Genomic DNA, 19,413 nt, shown 5'->3' on the forward strand with positions numbered 1-19,413 from the left:
TTGTACACCGGAGTAAAAGTTAACTCAAAATGCTTAAAAGTTATGCTTATATATGTAAAAGTTATCTATTTTTTAGTGATAAATTTTTTCATTTTAATAAAACTTATTTCATCAAAATCACTAATAATGTATAAAATTAATCATTTAATCCTTTAAAATGTTTATCTATCAACTTTTTTTTACTAATATAAAAGTTAATCAAAACTAGGTTAAAGTTACATAAAAAATGGGTTAAAGTTATCTTGGTGTACAATAAATTTATTGTACACCTTATGCGCGCAAGACCTTTTGAAATTATATTTTCGTTTTATGAGTTGAAAAGTCAAACAAATTAGTAAGTATCGGCAATATGACAATAATTGATACAACAATGACATCATTTTAATACAACAATGACAGTATTTATGCAAACGATGATAATATTTATAAAATTTTATATATATACTTTTACCCATTCATTTAATATGCAACACTTTTATCAATTTATTTAAGTGGTCCCTTTACTTTTTCTATTTCATTACACTTGTATACATAATTTCTTTTTACTGGGTGATTATGACAATATTTTAATACAACAATGACAGTATATATACAACAATGACGGTACTTATATTGCCATTGACAGTATATAACAAGTTAGCAACACTTATACACATTTATTTAAGGGTGGATCAACTTTCCAATGTTTTTTTAAGGGTGGGTATGGGTCAGTTTATCGCTGTCCACCAGCGATGTAGACTACCTCCACTTAGTCACCTAGTGTATAAGAGTCTCTTGTACAAGACACTACCATTAATTTGTTGACACATCATCAAACCCACTAAAAAATACTTTCTCCGTTCTTATTTACATGACACAATTGGGTTTTTGACACTATTCACACAAGGTCCTTTAACTTCCTTTTGTGACTTATACTTGAGAAAAAACATAGTCGTGCGGGGTCTTATTAGAAATATCAACTTTTTATAATTTTTTCTTATCCGTAATGGAAGATATTAACGTTTGAAATCGTGCATTGATAAACGTGCCTAAATAATTGTGTCATTTAAAAAAGAACAGAGGAAGTAAGAATGAAAGACAATAAATATCAACCAATAGAAAAACATGGTGTACAAGATATCTTGTACAATAGGTGTACATGTAGTAGGATCCCACCTTATTCATCTTAAAAGTACAAATAATTTATTGTTTTATTATCTATGATATAATTCCCCTTATTTTTCGTGTTTTTAGTTAAACATACACTATATTTTGGGATGGAGGGAGTATAAAATATCTATTTTTCAACTATAAAATATCATCTCGGGTTTTGAATCATGATCAGGCCGGGTCGTGTCGGGTAACTTTATCACTTAGGCCGGGTTTTGGGTTACCTATTTTACCAAAATTTCGGGTCTGATCGGTTACGAGTTTGGCCGATTCAGGTCGGGTTTTCGGATCGAGTTAGTTTTTGACAGCTCTCTGTTTCACATGGTGGAGGCAAATCCTTGGCCTAATCCTTTTCATGACCCTGACTTACAGTTTCATGTCTTAAAATTTTCTTTCTCAACTCGTGGTGGGCCGCGCGCGTTGCGCGCGGTGTAGTTAGGTATTTCAGATATGGCGCCGATGATGTTCTAGTGCTTACAAATGTATGGAGTAAGAATTTATTTGCTATGCACAAACACTTAGTTATAACATAAAGTTTACAACATTAAGGGATTAATATTCCCTAAATCAAACCAAAGCTAGTATGTTAATGTTTACAAAAATATTGGGCCAACATTCCCTAAATCAAACCACTCTAAGGTGGTTTGTCAAATGATATCTAATTACTATAATAGGTACAAGCTAGAGCCTTGTTCTTTGCTACGATGTAGTCATTTTCTGCGTTTTTCAAAAGTGAAAATACACCGATAAGCTTCAATATTTCTATGATTTCATAAACAATTATCGACATTTCTGTTGTAAGTGTAACATTTATAAACTTACCGATTACAAGCTGACATACAACATCAAGAAAATAAATCAAAAATCATCGGCAGCTTGCAATGCTATGGGCTGAATTAGACAATTTCAGCCCCTTTCTATACACCATTGCAGTTAGAGCTGACCTCACATGCATGCCTAAAATGTCAACTCCAATGTACCATTGACGAGTTGAGAAAGTCCCTACCAACTTAGCTGAAAAGAATATACAAGCAAGATTATAGCCCTCATGGGGAAAAGTCTCTATCCCTCCCAAGTAATCAACAAAATAGCTAATCAGGTATGGACCAACATACGAAACCAGTGTAGTCAAGCCAGCAAAGATAGCATTGCAAACTGCCTCCCTCCAAACGACTTTAGGAGTGCCCAAGCTAATGAAGGCTACTTCCCTCCAAAACGACTTTCAGACTTCATTTTTTCCCAATTCGAGTTCAAAATTTTGTAGCTAAATAGGATTATGAAAAGATAGAATTAGAACCCTTAACAAGAGGCAGGAGACAGAGATTTAGAGTACAACATTCATAATAGCAAGAATGATATACTCTGGTAACATGTTTCAGGAGTACATGTATTGCAGATAATCAGTAACAAAATTACATTCAAAAGAGGAAAGGTGATCATTTTGCAGCACCGACCCTCCAGAAGTTCAGTAAACTTTGAAAGGTGAGAAGATGCTCAAACAATGGAGACTTGGTGATTCAACATTATCATAAAATTATAGCAAAAAGAGGAAAGGCGATGATCTTGCTGAGGTTTCTAGAGAAGCAACGTCTGTGGCAGCACCGACCCTCCAACAATTCAGTAAACTTTGAAAGGTGAATAGATGCTCAAAAATGGAGACTTGGTGATTCGGCATTATCATGAAACTATGGTTTTCCCTGTCACAGTGGTTAGCTCACCTCTTTGTCGTGGACAGCATAAGTCCCAGTCAAAACATCCAAATTATCTGCTATTAACTGAAGCTCAAGTGATGCAAGAACAGAAATTCAATGTCAGTTGAAGCAAGTCATTCATATGTTATCACCCTTGTTATCTGCATTGATGTCCTGCCCACCCCATTTCTGCATTCGGCTGCTTGTTTCCTCCACCTGCAGGAGGCAACAACAGTCATTACTCTTTTCTATTACCAAAGTATTTTCATAATTAAGATGGAGTTTTGTTCAGAAGAAACAACATTAAACCTTTTATGATGTCCATTGCACACTCAAGAAACTGTATATTTGAACTCTTCAATTCATCTCACATGTACCCAGGAAACTCGGCATTTTATTTACTCACAGGACAATAAGTTTGCCAGTAGTGCATATATTGTTGTTAAACATGCAAGACTTTCAAATGGCCAAGTTTAGTTTTAGACTTATGCTATGTTAGACAGCCAAAAGTTATTGCAGCTGGTTCAACCAGTTGGTGAAACATGTGCATGTTTACAGACTATAATGAAGCCTAGAGTGTCCAGGTTATCTCAGACTCCCAGAGTATCAATATTCTACATTCGAAGTTTGAACAAAAAAAACACAAATATTTGGTCCAATGGTTTCACTGGTAATTGCTCCTTCTATTATCTGTTAACTTTGAGTTAGGACAGGGGGGGCTTAATAACAGTTTCCCTTAAAATGGAGAAGTATTACAAGCACATATCTCCGAATTATGGCAAAGCAAACTATCAGAAAAACAAGGACAAAGTAACTGAAAGCTCTAAGATTCTCACCTCTTTATTCCAATTAGTTTTGTAAAGGATGAAGAGTAGAATGAGTTTCTGCAAGAGGGTTCCAGCTATCATACCGCCCCATAATCCCTGTCATAAATGGATCCATTTTTCAGAAAACGGGATAACTACTGAAGAAATATAACCATAAGTAAAAATGGTAAGGAAATTTATATTCAGTATCACTACTCCAAAATCTGCAACATAGCCAAGAATATATCCAAAAGGTAGCCCAAAAGCATAATAGCACACCAAATTTATATTTGCCACAGTCGCTTTCCATCCTCCTCCAATGGCAACTCCTACAAATATCATAAAGAAACTAATTACTGAATCATGAAGTACTCAAGTACAGGGTGTCCAACAACCCGTCGATCAGTTGCACGCTGACAGAAAGAAAATATCACTATTAACATAGCATGAATTACAAAAATACCTGAAATGACAGGCTGAACACTGTTAAGAACCATTGTTACACTAAGAAGCCAGACTAATTTAGAAACTGCTTGCTGCAATTCCTCGCTGTCAGTGTAAATAACGGCAAAATAGTCTCTAGAAACGAGGATAAGAGCCATCACAAAAGCCCGATGAGGAGAGACTGGAAGACTGCAACGTACACACTATATCTGGTCGCCCTTGGATGCTGGAATCCGAGCTCATTTGAGCACGAATACTAATAGTAACAAAAACCCCTTCAGAATCGATAGATAAATTTGCCAAAGCTACTTTATAGCTTCTATATGTATATGATCAATACAGAAATTCCCAACTCCCAAAACAAGAGAACTGAAGAATATCGATTATTAACCCATTACCTTACAGCAGCATTTATTCCGATGAATACCATATATAGCAGCATAGCTTGTAGTCCATTTAGATTCATGCTGAAACAGAAACAAGAAAATTGAATTGGCGACAATTTACTATACATTGTCCATTCAGAGATGGTTTTGGAACTCAACCACTCAAACATAAAAAATGAACAACCGACTAAATGGATAAACCAATATCTTACTCTACGCCCTGTTTCATTAATGGGTCATCCTGTGCATATTGCAATAACAAGTCAGTGGGTTCAAAACATCAAATTCCTTACCTCTCTTCGTAAGTTAGAGATGACATATCATCTCATACACAAAACACAGTGCATTATTTTCCACACCCAACAGTTAAATCTTTGTAGAAACCAGCTTCACCCTCCAAATATCTAAAATTAGCTTCATATTACAACAGCACATGAGTCACAGGAAATCCCTTGATGATACAGTTTGAAAACTCATTCACTTTTATTTTACTTGCAAAGCCTTCACATAGAAATGTTGTTTAAGACTGACTAATTGTCAAGACAAAGCTAGCTGAATACTTGTATTCTCTCCTCTTATCCAAACTGTTAGACCCACATCTTCTAATTTTGAATGTAATCAAAATTAAGTAATCAGGGGGCAAATTCCAATGATTTCAAAAAAAAAAAACACGTGTCACTTAAACCTTTACTTAACCCCGCTAATTGCACCGCTGATATCCACAACCACACTCATCCTCTTCCACCCGAAACAATGGTGAGAAAAGGGGCAAAATTAAGCAAAACAATTAAGAAATTAAACAATTAATTGGGGTTTCGTGTTTCTCTGATATTGAATTGTATAATCCAACCACCAATTTTTGGTTTAAAGAGGATGAAAATTAAGCACAAAATTTTAAAAATTTACAAATGAAAAGTATTTACAAATGAAAAGTATAGATATGGATGATGTTCACCTTGCAAGGATACACCAGATAGCTTCAATTCGATAGAGATTTGCCCGCTTTTCTACGCATGACCATCTCTTAGATTGAAGTAAAATCACCAATTAGAGTAGAAGCAATTGAAATAGATAACAAAAGCTTGATGCTCATACTTCTTGGGAAAAGAACATGAAGGAATGAAGAATTAGAATCGAAAAGGAGAGGAGAGGAGAGAGAAAAAAAAGATAAGAATGGTGATGGTGATCTTAGGATAGAAACCCCATTTTTTCTGGGATTTTTTTATCAACTTATTGCCAAGTTGATGAATCCAAGCATGGATTTGCAAACCTACATTAAATTAGAGGGGAGAGAAAGCTTGAATGAAATGCACAAATTTGCAGGGATCCATTAATTAGAGGGGAGAGAAATTAAGCTTGAATGAAACTATAAAAGGAAAAGTAGGAGAAGAAGAAAGAACGGAGACAGGGAAAAAAAATTAATGGAATGTTACTGTTCATAAGCACAGTAAGTTTGCTCCCACTTTTTAAAGAGTAAAGATTTTAATTCCACATATTTTTTCAACACACTTTCCTTACCCATGGAAATTATTAATATGGTCAACCTAATTAGAAAGTCAATGCATGGAAATATAGGTAGCTTTTACAATCGTCTCAAATATTGTTGCTTTATGATTCCCATTATATTTTGAGAACGAAAGTGAAAAAATCCGTTGACTTTGATGCTTTGATGTGCAGGATGCTTCAGAATATATTATTGATTATGAATTGACTTTGAAAACCCAATCTTTGGAATCACATTATGCCCTTGATGAAGTGCTCGCTTATAAAAACAATGGATACAACTATACAAGGCATATAACCAATCAACTAAACTCCGTAATAACTTAATCATCTGGTAATTAACATTGGTTATTGGATGCGAACGAGTGATATGATTTTAATTACTTTAAAGTGATTATAAAGGTCGCAAGTTGTGACAACATTTAGTTGTCGTAATCTTACGTGTCGGTGTTTAATTGGTACATATAAGCGCCACGTAGACTATGAGTCATAATAATTTTACTATCAATGCAAATTTTTTACTATGAAAATATGTAGATAAGGTAATCGATATATAGAAAGAAACAAATTAGAATATTAAGATTTTTCTACCTTTATTTTAAACATGTATAATAAGAAATACTCACTCCGTCCCAAAATTATCTTCCTGCTTTCCTAAACGAGCATCCCAAAATTATCTTCTTGTTTCTAATTTTGGCTACTAAGGTCCCCACTTTTTCATGTACTATATTCCACTTTTCCCATGTACTATATTCTCTTTCACATGTACTTTATTCCACTTTTCCGATGTACTATATTCTCTTTCACATGTACTTTATTCCACTTTTTCATGTACTATATTCCACTTTTCTTAAAATCCGTGTTTTTGGTCAAACAGGAAGATAATTATGGGACGGATGGAGTATAAGTTAAATATTTTAGATTCCAATTTAAATCATGACACGTAAGCATGTCATGTCATGTTATCATTTTCATAAAAAATAATCACATAATTCCCTGTTAAATATTTTTATCATTGCGGAGTACAAAACATGTTTAAGCCGTGATAGGTGAAGAACGAAACTTTTATTGTATCATTCCATTGTGCAAAATAAAACTGCTGCCATAGTTATCATTAGCAACACTTTTCTTAGGCAACGATTTTAACTTTTGCCAACATATTTATTATATATAAGGCGACAGTTATTAAGTTTTAGTAACAATTATTTAGGATTTCAAGCAACACTAGTGTTTAGGCTAACGCTTTTATTATCTGTAGCAGCATTATCAACAACCTATGACAACGTTTATTGCTCTAATATTGCAACACTTTTGTAGTCTATAACAACATTTCTTGATATAACAATTGCGACACTTTTACATAAGTCTTTATCAACGTTTCTTGATACAACTATTACAACACTTTAATGCGAGCTTATAGCAACAGTTTCATACGCATTTATTTAATCGCTCATTAAAACGAAAATATTATACCAAAATAGCCAACTATTACGAAAATAAAACATTTATTTTAAATTTAGTTTTACTTATTATTAAAATAAAATATCCATAACAATCATTCTAATAACAAAAACATTGTTATAATATAAATACATCAGTTAAGCTAACTAATGAATCTCCAAAAAGAAATAATAGCTCAAGCAATCTAGAACCTATCTAGTTTAATTTATTTGTCCAAAATTAGCGCAAAATAACTTCAATCTATGCCCTTCCTGCAACCCTTTTATCGAGCATTCTCCTTCAATCTACCATCCTGTAAATATAATAGGAAAATTAATGAGTGTAATTAAAATGAAATAATACGATCAATGCAAAACAACAGCCGGAAACTACACAACACAACTGCACAGGAAGAAACAAAAATGAGCAGCACAATTGCATGTGAAGGGCATAAACACTCCGACAGCTCAGACCCTTGCAGAACTGAACAAACTAGGTGATAAGAATCTGAACAGACTAGCAGATCAGAATTTGAACAGCTACTAGAAGATCAGAATCTGCTAACTAGAACTGAACAACCACCCTTGTGGAAGTGAACAACTACTAGCCACCCTTACAGAACAGAACTATACTGTAGACTGACAAGCAGAACAACCAGAACAAATAACTGGAAACACACTTGCAAATTGACAACCAAAACAAATAACTCCAACAGAACAACCAAAAGACTTGAGTGAGGGGGAAAGCAAATCTAATGCTACTAGAATATTACATGGGTCTTTCTCAGCTACAATTCCAACATCAATGCCTCAAACAACATCTCCTACCCAGCAACATACAACCAAGGAAGATGTCAACCTCGGCTGTGACTAAAGGATTATGTTGGGTAGTTAAAAAATAGAATGATAGGTTCTATTAAGAAACCAACATTGAATTGAGCATTTGAGAAAATAATGTATCAACAAAAAATGATACCTAGTCATAGTATTAGTAATAGTAGCATCGGGAATTTAAGGCAAGCGAGAGTTAGATGTGTAAAACAAACATACTCTGACTTAGTTTTGCCCAAGAAGGTCATGTAGCTATAAACGAGAAGGCAATGAACTCATTACAATTTCCAAGGGAACTGCATGTAGAAGGGGTTTCCATCTTCCTCGCATGCTATATGGGCATACCAGAGAATAATTCACACCCACCAGATATTATCACAGTAGAGCAGAATGGACCAAGCTCGTAAAACCAGGATATACTTTGTATTTATTGTGCGACTGTTATGAAGTGGCAGGCAATGTACAAGAAATTCTCATACTTGCAATTGCAGAAGCATGACTAAATACATCCTTTCACATATCCCAAGTGAGAGCCTGTTTGAGAGACACTAGAACAAGGAAGTACTAGCTTATCTCTAATATTTTAAAGTAGTACAAGTAACATTGTAAATAACCTTTCGCCCACTGCCTGAACAAAAAACTTGAAGAACAGCAGCTGAAAACACCACTTCTTGAACACACCAACAACCAGAAGCCACCCTTAACAGAACAGCTAGCACTAGTGGTTGTCAGGAATGACATTAAGGATACAAGAGTAGGATATGAGCAACATTTAAGGAAATTGCATATATAGCTGAACAACATTTAACACTCAGCTAACTGTGAGATCATAGCAGTTATAAGTTATACCCTATATCTGGATCAAGAAATTGTTGGGCTTAATGCGGCAAGTTCACTTTCAGAACTGGATTGCATAAAAAAACAATAGATTTCTCAACTTAAGAGAAATGTTAATAAATATTGACAATACCCAAAAACTTCATCACTAACCAGGTTAGTAACTGTTAGGTTATGATACATATGACAAAATATAAATCATGCGGAAAACCTTAATGCCAGGAAACATATTATTTACACATAATTATTTAGCATAATTCAGATGCATACACTTTGTAGCGTGCCCTCCCTACCTGCGCCCGAACCGAACAAGAACAAGTCTTTAGGACTCCAAGTGTCGTCCCTTCGTAGATAGTCCACAGCACGTCCGGATCCGCCTTAAGCTTGACCAACTAGAATCGCCCTTAAGGTTCTAAGAATTTCGGCTAATAGGCTACAAGTGTTTGGCTGATTTTGTTCCAAAATCTTACCTTTGAATACTTCAAATTGTCTCTCTAAATATGTGACCCTAGGCCCTTATTTATAGAGTTTATGGAAAGGAATTATAATCCTATTAGAATACCAATTTAGTTTAATTAGAATCATGTTAGGACTCTTATTAAATAAATCTATCTACTAGGATTAGGATTTAATCGTAGAACAAATTCTAATAGCTTTAGGATTTGTATTGCACACAACCGTACACGAGCACGAGCACGAGCACCACCCGCGCAAGCCCACATGATTGCTCCGCGCGCGCCAAGGCCTTGTTGGGCCTGGCCTTGCGCTGGGCCTGGCGGGGCTTGGCTGTGTGTGATGCGTGTGGCTTTGCTGGGCGATGGCCCGGCTTCGTGCTGGGCCTTTGTCTGGCAGGCCTCGTCCGATGCTAATTCGTACGATACGCTTCTGATTAAATTCTCGATTCCGGAATTCATTTCCCACGAACAATATTTAATATGTAACACCCCGACAATTCTCTCTTTTCTAAAATAACTTTTAAATATAAAACGTAGAGAATTATCAAGGCATTATCGCCCGTGTGAAAACGTAACGGCTTATTCAGAATTTTGCAGCGGAAAACATAAAACTAACTGTAGGTTTATAAATAATCATTTTCAGAATAAATCTCAAAAACCAATCAACGAAAAACAAAGTTAATGTTACTAATTCAATAAGTTTTAGAGTCCACTTAAACAAACCAAATCCAACTTAGAAAATCAAAAGAACTACAAGCTCTCTAATCCCGATCCCAATGATGCATCATCTTCAACCTGTAGATGGGAAACGCTTATTGATACACATTATCTAAAGATGTAAAGGTTTCTCCACCTAATCCCAACTGGATCTCATCGGTCAACCCTTGCTCAGACCTCTGAGCCTTTATCTCTTCTGTAGCTACAACCTCAGGTGCAAACTCCGACAGTGCTATAAATTTGCTATAATATTCAGCGATGGTCATACTCCCCATCCCAAGGTTTATGAATTCCTGCGCTTTTCGTTTTGTTATGAAAGGAGGATAAAACTTTTCCCTCAACGCAACAACAAATGAGTCCCAATTAAATCCTTCAACAACACTTAGCCTAGTTCCATTCTCTTTCCACCATTGATCGGCCTCATCTTTTAGGTAAAGGACAGCTTGACCTACTTTCATATTTTCAGGACAATTTACCACCCAAAATAGTTTTTCAAACTCCCTAATCCAGTTTTCTAGGAAGGTCGGGTCTGCTTGCCCCTCTAAGTATGGTGGCTTAAATTTCGCAAGCCTTTCAAACATGTCCCCTACAGAATCGGGGCGCTCAGTTCTTTCCTGGGCTAGTTTTTCCGCCAAGAGGCGAAAAACAACAGCTAGGTCATTATTGTTGGTCATTCCTGAACGCGACCTGAAATTAATATACTCTAATTCAGGTTCGAAACTTTACTTATATTATCCTCTAGCAAAGTAATATCACACCAACATCCAAAATTCACGTAAAATAAACAAACATTTACGAATGTGCAACCATTATTTACGAAGGTAATCCCCTCGATCATTTATGAATGATATTCACATACAGGGCATTCAACTGAGAAATAAGAAATGCAGTCCAATCATCACGAATAACAAGGTAGCATAAAAGAAGAAACATTCCCCTTGCGTCCCAAAATAAACTTTTGATCCTTTGGATAATCAATAATCTAACTTGTATTCCTCAAAAGAATGTTTATAACAATCCCTAAATATTAACAACACACTTGTCCTCAAAATAAAATAAAAGTTCTATGATATAAACATAAACTATGGTTGGGCGAATTGTCCAACATTTTTCTCACACACAACTAAATATGTAAACAAGGCTAAAGGGAGACATCATCAGACTTGTCCTTTGATTCGCTATAACCTTCTAGGGTGAATAACTCATATTTAAGTTCATCATCATTATCCATATCGAAATAATAAGCTTGTTTTCTTGGCCTTGCGGATCTTCGTGGGCCTTGAAGTTGATGATTATTTTCCTCTAGCTCAGGCTCGGGCTCAGGTTCAGGCTCAAACTCAAACTCAGGCTCAGAATCAGATTCAACCCTCAGAAAGGCTTTGTAGATATCCATTTTTGTTTGACCCACAGCACGGTCATACTCACGAATCGCCTCATCATCACTACCATGCGCACTTGTTTTCATTACTTCGCGACAAATGTGCTCTAGACTACGAATTCTACTGTTGTCAGGTTCATAATTCATCACTTTTTCATCATCACTCAGATTAATAAGATTGGAGTTGCTCCCTATTCTATTTTCTTCCACGTCAGACATGATTAGTGATCTATAACAACTAAACATAGTTTCTATGTTAGTAATTAGTACTCTCACTTACCGTATGATCCCACAATACACAATTAAGTAAGAATATATATCAATCGCAAAGCATAGAAAAGACACGACAGTTAGCAGGTAGAGAAATTACAATCATGTTGACATAATGCAGACACAATGCTTCTATTCTATATGCCCTTTCCTATGCTACCCCTCTCTCAAAATAATCATAATAGGTCAAGCATTGAAGAATTTAAAGAATAAAACAAGAACGATTTATAAGAATTAGATTCATTAAAAGAATAATTATTAAACGACAAATTATTAATAAATAATTTTATTTTATTTTATTTTATTTTATTTTATTTTTTTTTTTTTTTATTTTTTTTTTTAAGAAAAAAAAAATAATAATAATTCCGAAAATATTAATTTAAATTTCAAAAAAACAAAAAACACTTAATTCACATAAACGATTTTTTTTTTTTTTTTTTTTTGAATAAATAAGTTAATTTCAACTTAATAAGAAATATTAATGTACTTTCAAACAAAATAAAATGAATATGGTCCCCCAAAAAAAAGTACGCATTTTTAAATGATATAATGAGTAGGAGCTCAATTCTAGGAAATTCGTTTTAGGAAACTAGCTAGTTTAGGCGCCTAAAAATTATTGAATTAAAACCATAAGCACTCTGATACCACTTTGTAACACCCCGACAATTCTCTCTTTTCTAAAATAACTTTTGAATATAAAACGTAGAGAATTATCAAGGCATTATCGCCCGTGTGAAAACGTAACGGCTTATTCAGAATTTTGCAGCGGAAAACATAAAACTAACTGTAGGTTTATAAATAATCATTTTCAGAATAAATCTCAAAAACCAATCAACGAAAAACAAAGTTAATGTTACTAATTCAATAAGTTTTAGAGTCCACTTAAACAAACCAAATCCAACTTAGAAAATCAAAAGAACTACAAGCTCTCTAATCCCGATCCCAATGATGCATCATCTTCAACCTGTAGATGGGAAACGCTTATTGATCCTTAGAGACTGCTCACCAAAGATGGGTCATCACAGGATCAATAGGCATAGCCATGATCAACACACACAAACAAAGCACGTAATCAGCAAAGCTGAGTACTACATACTAAAGCAATAATAATCCTAACATGATACTATTAAACATAATTAAGGCAGACAAAGCATGATAATCTGACGACCATACTTAATTAGACTAGGCTAGACTGGACTAGACTTTTATAACAATAATATTATTTTAATTGAAATAGGCAATGGACCGAGTTTTCTAGCTAGACGAGGTACGGGCGCGACTCCGTAACCTCAGTGACCTGCGATATCGAGGAACGTTTGACTGAAAATAGGACGCGGTGATCAATCCGGTCCGAATGAAAGGCCATGGGCTACCACCATGAACCCCAACTCCTGTTTGTCCGTCACTTTAGACGTGCACAGTCTAAAGCTATTGCTACTCAGTTTCACTTTACATGATTTACAAATTGACACCCTGTTATGACTCAACAATCACATAAGGCATGCAACTCACATTTATTTACAACTGTTTTTATCTTGGAATTGAGTACGCGATCACAAAGGCATCAAACAATACTCGTTCTAATTAACTCCGATCTTTTCTTTAATACTGATCAACCCCTGAATATGGGTATAAGGTTTCAACTTACTAAATGAGGTCCTCCGCCCTCATAAAGTAGTGAAAAGCTAAAAAGGGAACAACAATTAACTGATCTGAATTATGTACTGAATAATCTAGTGTTCCCAATCAAACATGTTTGCATCAATCTTCCATACTAACATGTTATAATCCTCGAAATGCAATAAAGGTTTAATATGTTCATCCAACAGTATCAAACATACAATTTCAACCTGACTAAGTTCATCAACAACATTAAGATAACCAAGTCCATCAATAATTCAGCATGGTTTTAACAATTAGCACACATTCCAAGCACACAGGTATGTACGTACCTTGTGTAAACAAACTGATAGGCCACCTTAACACTTTCAAAAGTCGCCTAAAGAGAATTCTCCGCCTAAAACAACCAACAAGTAATACCAATCAATTTCTAATCATTGGTAACCATAATAAAGCATTCTAAATGCATCCTAACCATATTTAGAACATTCCGTAACATTGAAACGTGCACATTTGATTTCCTAGCATCATAATTATTGAATTAGTGATTGAAATTCGTTGAAAAATCTTTGCAAACATAGTACTTTAAATTTTCAGCAATATAACCACTTTTAAACTACTCCCAAAACTTGGAAATCGTAGAAACAATAACTTTAATAATTTATAATCATCCTATCATGATTTCAAAACTATTAAACCCTTAAAATTCATACTTTAAATAATTCAAACTCTTATTTCAATCAAATTATATAATCTGAAAATTAATAATTTAATTATGCAAACATATAAATATGAAATTCGTAAGTGAATCATAAAACTATAAATTTAATTCAAGAAAACATAAATTAAATTAATAAAACATAATTAAAACATGAATTAGTTTTAAGGGTTTAAAATTAACCAAAGAGAGAGGAAGAGGAAGTGCTGGCCGGTGGCAACAACACACGGCAGCGGGCCTGGCGGCGGCAGGGCTGGGCGACGCGGTGGTCGGCAATGGTGGTTGCGTTTTTTTCGAGCAAGAAACACAGAAGAGAGGGCAAAGTTGCTTGCGTGTGTGGAGGAGAAGGATGGAGGCCGACTGGGCAGCAGCAACGGGTGGTGCGGCGCAGCGTGCAGGGGAACGGCGAAGGTGGCTGATGGTCCTCGGTGGTGGCTGTGCGAAAATAGAAGAAGAGAAGGTTGGCTTACCAGACGAACGGTGGACGAACAGGGATGCCGACGGTGATGAACAATGGTGGTCCGGCGGCTGGCAAAGCAAGGAACGTGAAGGAAGAAGGAGAACGGCAGTGAGAGAGAAGTAAGGGAGAAGGGTTTTGGCTTCTTCACGTGAAATAGGAGAGAGAGGAGTTTTGGTGTGTTTTTTCTATTTTTTTGTTTTACGTGAATTAGAGGTAGAGAAGGGAGTATGGGGTTTATTGTTTGGGCTTTGCAAAATGGGCTTGAACTAGGATTTAATTTTAGGATTCAAATCCAAAACCAAATAGGATCGTTTTCTAAATTCAATCAGTTTTCGTAATTCGATTTCTTTTCAACTTAAAATTCTAAAATTATTTTGATTTCATAAATCGTTAAAAATATTCAAAATGAAATAAAATAAATATACGTTAAATATATATTTATTTCTAAAATTCGTAAATTATTTATTAAATATATGTTAAAATATATGAATAAAATGTATAAAATTACGGGGGATTACAATCTACCCCTCTTAAAAGAAGTTTCGTCCCGAAACTTGACACGAAAATTCACATATCTTTCCAACTTTTCAACTTATTCTTATTGTAGAAGTACTTTGTGCCACTCTTGTGCACTCTTTTGCCAACTAAGAGTTACTTGTAATATTCACGAACACATTTTCTTATGCGGAGAATCTATTTACTTTCATCAACATGTATAAGTTGCTAAAAATAAGCATAAAATGCATAAAAATACCATAAAAAAAAATAGGTTAAAAGCGCGAATTTCTATCGCATTCTACCCCCCTTAAAGAAAACGAGTTACGCCCTCGTAACTCATCTCAGGGAATGACTTTGGATATTTCTACTTCAACGAATCATGCCCCCAAAGCTGTATTTCCACTAAAATCGTAGCAAGTGGTATTTCTACACTTCTTTCCACACAATGCCTCAACAGTTTCCATCTTAAAGCTCGCATAGTAACTATTGTTGCAAGAAATTCAATCGACTCTAGGTGGCCTTCCCAATTACCCTTAAAGTCAATAACACAGGTTTTCAACATAAATTCCGTTAGTAATCTCAATCTGTCTATCGGTTGCAGGGTGGAAAGAAATATTCATTTTCAATGTTGTCCCCAAGATTCAACTGGACCTTATTGCCAAAATTTCAGACTTTTGTTCTCGGTAAGGATCTTACATGTTGCCCTATAAAGGTAATGTCTCCAAATATTCGTAGATAACACCATAACAGCTAACTCTAGGTCATGGGTTTGGTAATTAGCCTTATAAGGTTTCAATTGACACGACGACAGGTGCGGAGGTCAAACGCTCTTTTAAAATCTGGAAAGCTTCCTCACATTTCTTACTTCACTTGAATTTCGATTCCTTTTTCAACAAGTTGGTCATTGGTTTTGCTTACTTCGAAAAGTCTTTCACAACTTCCTATAATAGTCGTCTAGGCTTAGAGAACTTTAAATATCGGACACGTTCTTTGGAGTAGGTCACTCACTCACATCTTGAATCTTAGCAGGATCAACAGAGACTCTTTCTGGTCAACTTTTCCTTTTTACCAAACCTCCTTATGTCATAACTCTTGGTCTTAACTCTTAGCACTTCCACCAATTCATACATTCCCATCTTTTCAAGACAACAAATGATTTCTAACGATCCTGGACCACTCGAATCTTCTCTTAAATTTAATCCCTTACGTAACATAGTTCTCAATTAATTTAGTCCTTCACTTTTCCGTCGGTGTCACTTATATACATATGACTTCAAGATTTGTATACTTCATTTAATAAAACTAGATTCTTCCTAGGCGTCTCCAAGTAATCCTCAAGTGTTTGTCATGCTCTTTCTCATTCTATGCATAAATAGGAATATCATCAATAACATCATAACGAACTAAATTCGGAATTCGTAGAAAATCTCATTCATCAAATCCATAATTAATGCAGGTGCATTGGTTAACCCAAAAGACGTTATTCTAAACCCATAATGACAATGACGAATCCTAATGAGGTCTTAGGCCCTTATCAGCTATTCTCAATTGGTGGTACTTTAAACGCAAATCAGTCTTCGAGAACACACTCGTCCAATTCAATTGATCCAATATGTCATCTATCCTAGGCAAAGGATACTTGGTCTTGATGGTTGCATTGCTTAGCTCCCTAAAATCGATACATAATTCCATACTCTTATCTTTCTCCTTAACAAACAACACAGGATCTCCCCACGGTGATGCACTAGGCCCAATATACCCCTTAACGAAACAACTCTTGCAATTGTGTCTTAATTTGCTCATTTCGAGAGGTGTCATTCTATATGGTGCTTTAGTTATAGGTGTCGTTCCAGGAACTAAGTTTATAGTGAACTCAAAGGCTCCAACAGGTAACATACTTGCAATTTCACTCGGAAACACATCAATGAATCCACTCACAATAGCAAACATCCTCGATTTTCACTCCACTTCTTTACTCACCTCTAACACACTACAGAAAAATAGTTCACGCTCCCTATTCATCAATTTCCTCACTCGCATTACAGAAATAACCAAAGGCTTTTGGACTTCTCAAAACATCTACACGAGGTCAACCTTCCAATAGGGTTCCATAAACTTATTTTCTGAATTTCACATTAGCCTTGTACAAACTTAGCCAATCCATCCCTAGAATTACATCTAGGTCCCTAAAGTTAAACTTTTGTCAAATCCGAAGGGAGAACGCAATCCTTTGTCTTCAAAGGCAAGTTCTTAAATAATCTTATACACCTTATGGTTACACTAGTAGACATAATAACAGGTAAATCAATCATTCAAAATCTACTAACTTCAGACTCTTAATAACATATGACAAAACGAAAGAATAAGTTGCTCCCGAATCAAATAATGTTTTAACTAGCACGGAGTTAATAGAAAAAGTACCATGAACTACGTCTGCAGAATGTTCAGCTTCATTTCTAGCCATCATGAACGGTTTTCCTGGAGCCTTATTCTGGTTGTTGTTATCATTTGCAGGTTTATTATAGTTCTCTTGATTGTTTTGTGCCCCTCCAGGCTTTGAATTTTGACCTCCAGACTGGTTAAATCTCACTTGGTTCCCACCTCCATTACTATTTTGTTCCTTTCTGTGCTTAGTGAAGCACTCATACTCCCTATGCCCCCTTTTCTGACAATAGTTGCAGGTCACTAATTCTCCTTTGCAATTCTTACCAGGGTGATTATTGTTGCACCTCTTGCAGTGATACATTCTCACGGATTGACTCCTATTGTTGTGCCCCTGACTGTTTCCTCCTCGATAATTTCCATTTCCATTTCCATTCCTATTCTCATTCATATTCCTCTTGAAATTCCCTTGGTTTTCCCGGACATTTAACACTTTTCTTTTCTTCCCAACAACGTTTTTCTCGTCCCTTAAGGACTGCAAACCATAAATATTAGCGGTTCTCTCATACACATTATCTAAAGATGTAAAGGTTTCTCCACCTAATCCCAACTGGATCTCATCGGTCAACCCTTGCTCAGACCTCTGAGCCTTTATCTCTTCTGTAGCTACAACCTCAGGTGCAAACTCCGACAGTGCTATAAATTTGCTATAATATTCAGCGATGGTCATACTCCCCATCCCAAGGTTTATGAATTCCTGCGCTTTTCGTTTTGTTATGAAAGGAGGATAAAACTTTTCCCTCAACGCAACAACAAATGAGTCCCAATTAAATCCTTCAACAACACTTAGCCTAGTTCCATTCTCTTTCCACCATTGATCGGCCTCATCTTTTAGGTAAAGGACAGCTTGACCTACTTTCATATTTTCAGGACAATTTACCACCCAAAATAGTTTTTCAAACTCCCTAATCCAGTTTTCTAGGAAGGTCGGGTCTGCTTGCCCCTCTAAGTATGGTGGCTTAAATTTCGCAAGCCTTTCAAACATGTCCCCTACAGAATCGGGGCGCTCAGTTCTTTCCTGGGCTAGTTTTTCCGCCAAGAGGCGAAAAACAACAGCTAGGTCATTATTGTTGGTCATTCCTGAACGCGACCTGAAATTAATATACTCTAATTCAGGTTCGAAACTTTACTTATATTATCCTCTAGCAAAGTAATATCACACCAACATCCAAAATTCACGTAAAATAAACAAACATTTACGAATGTGCAACCATTATTTACGAAGGTAATCCCCTCGATCATTTATGAATGATATTCACATACAGGGCATTCAACTGAGAAATAAGAAATGCAGTCCAATCATCACGAATAACAAGGTAGCATAAAAGAAGAAACATTCCCCTTGCGTCCCAAAATAAACTTTTGATCCTTTGGATAATCAATAATCTAACTTGTATTCCTCAAAAGAATGTTTATAACAATCCCTAAATATTAACAACACACTTGTCCTCAAAATAAAATAAAAGTTCTATGATATAAACATAAACTATGGTTGGGCGAATTGTCCAACATTTTTCTCACACACAACTAAATATGTAAACAAGGCTAAAGGGAGACATCATCAGACTTGTCCTTTGATTCGCTATAACCTTCTAGGGTGAATAACTCATATTTAAGTTCATCATCATTATCCATATCGAAATAATAAGCTTGTTTTCTTGGCCTTGCGGATCTTCGTGGGCCTTGAAGTTGATGATTATTTTCCTCTAGCTCAGGCTCGGGCTCAGGTTCAGGCTCAAACTCAAACTCAGGCTCAGAATCAGATTCAA

The 19,413-nt window shown here is 35.5% G+C and overlaps 1 pseudogene; it reads right to left on the bottom strand.

Annotated features, from left to right (window-relative positions):
- Nucleotides 1-2,507: 2,507 nt before the first annotated feature.
- LOC130470747 (protein DETOXIFICATION 35-like) lies at nucleotides 2,508-11,855 on the bottom strand (annotated as a pseudogene).
- Nucleotides 11,856-19,413: the final 7,558 nt, after the last annotated feature.

This window comes from Spinacia oleracea, chromosome 3 (assembly GCF_020520425.1).
Source record: "Spinacia oleracea cultivar Varoflay chromosome 3, BTI_SOV_V1, whole genome shotgun sequence".
NCBI classification, from domain to species: domain Eukaryota; kingdom Viridiplantae; phylum Streptophyta; class Magnoliopsida; order Caryophyllales; family Amaranthaceae; genus Spinacia; species Spinacia oleracea.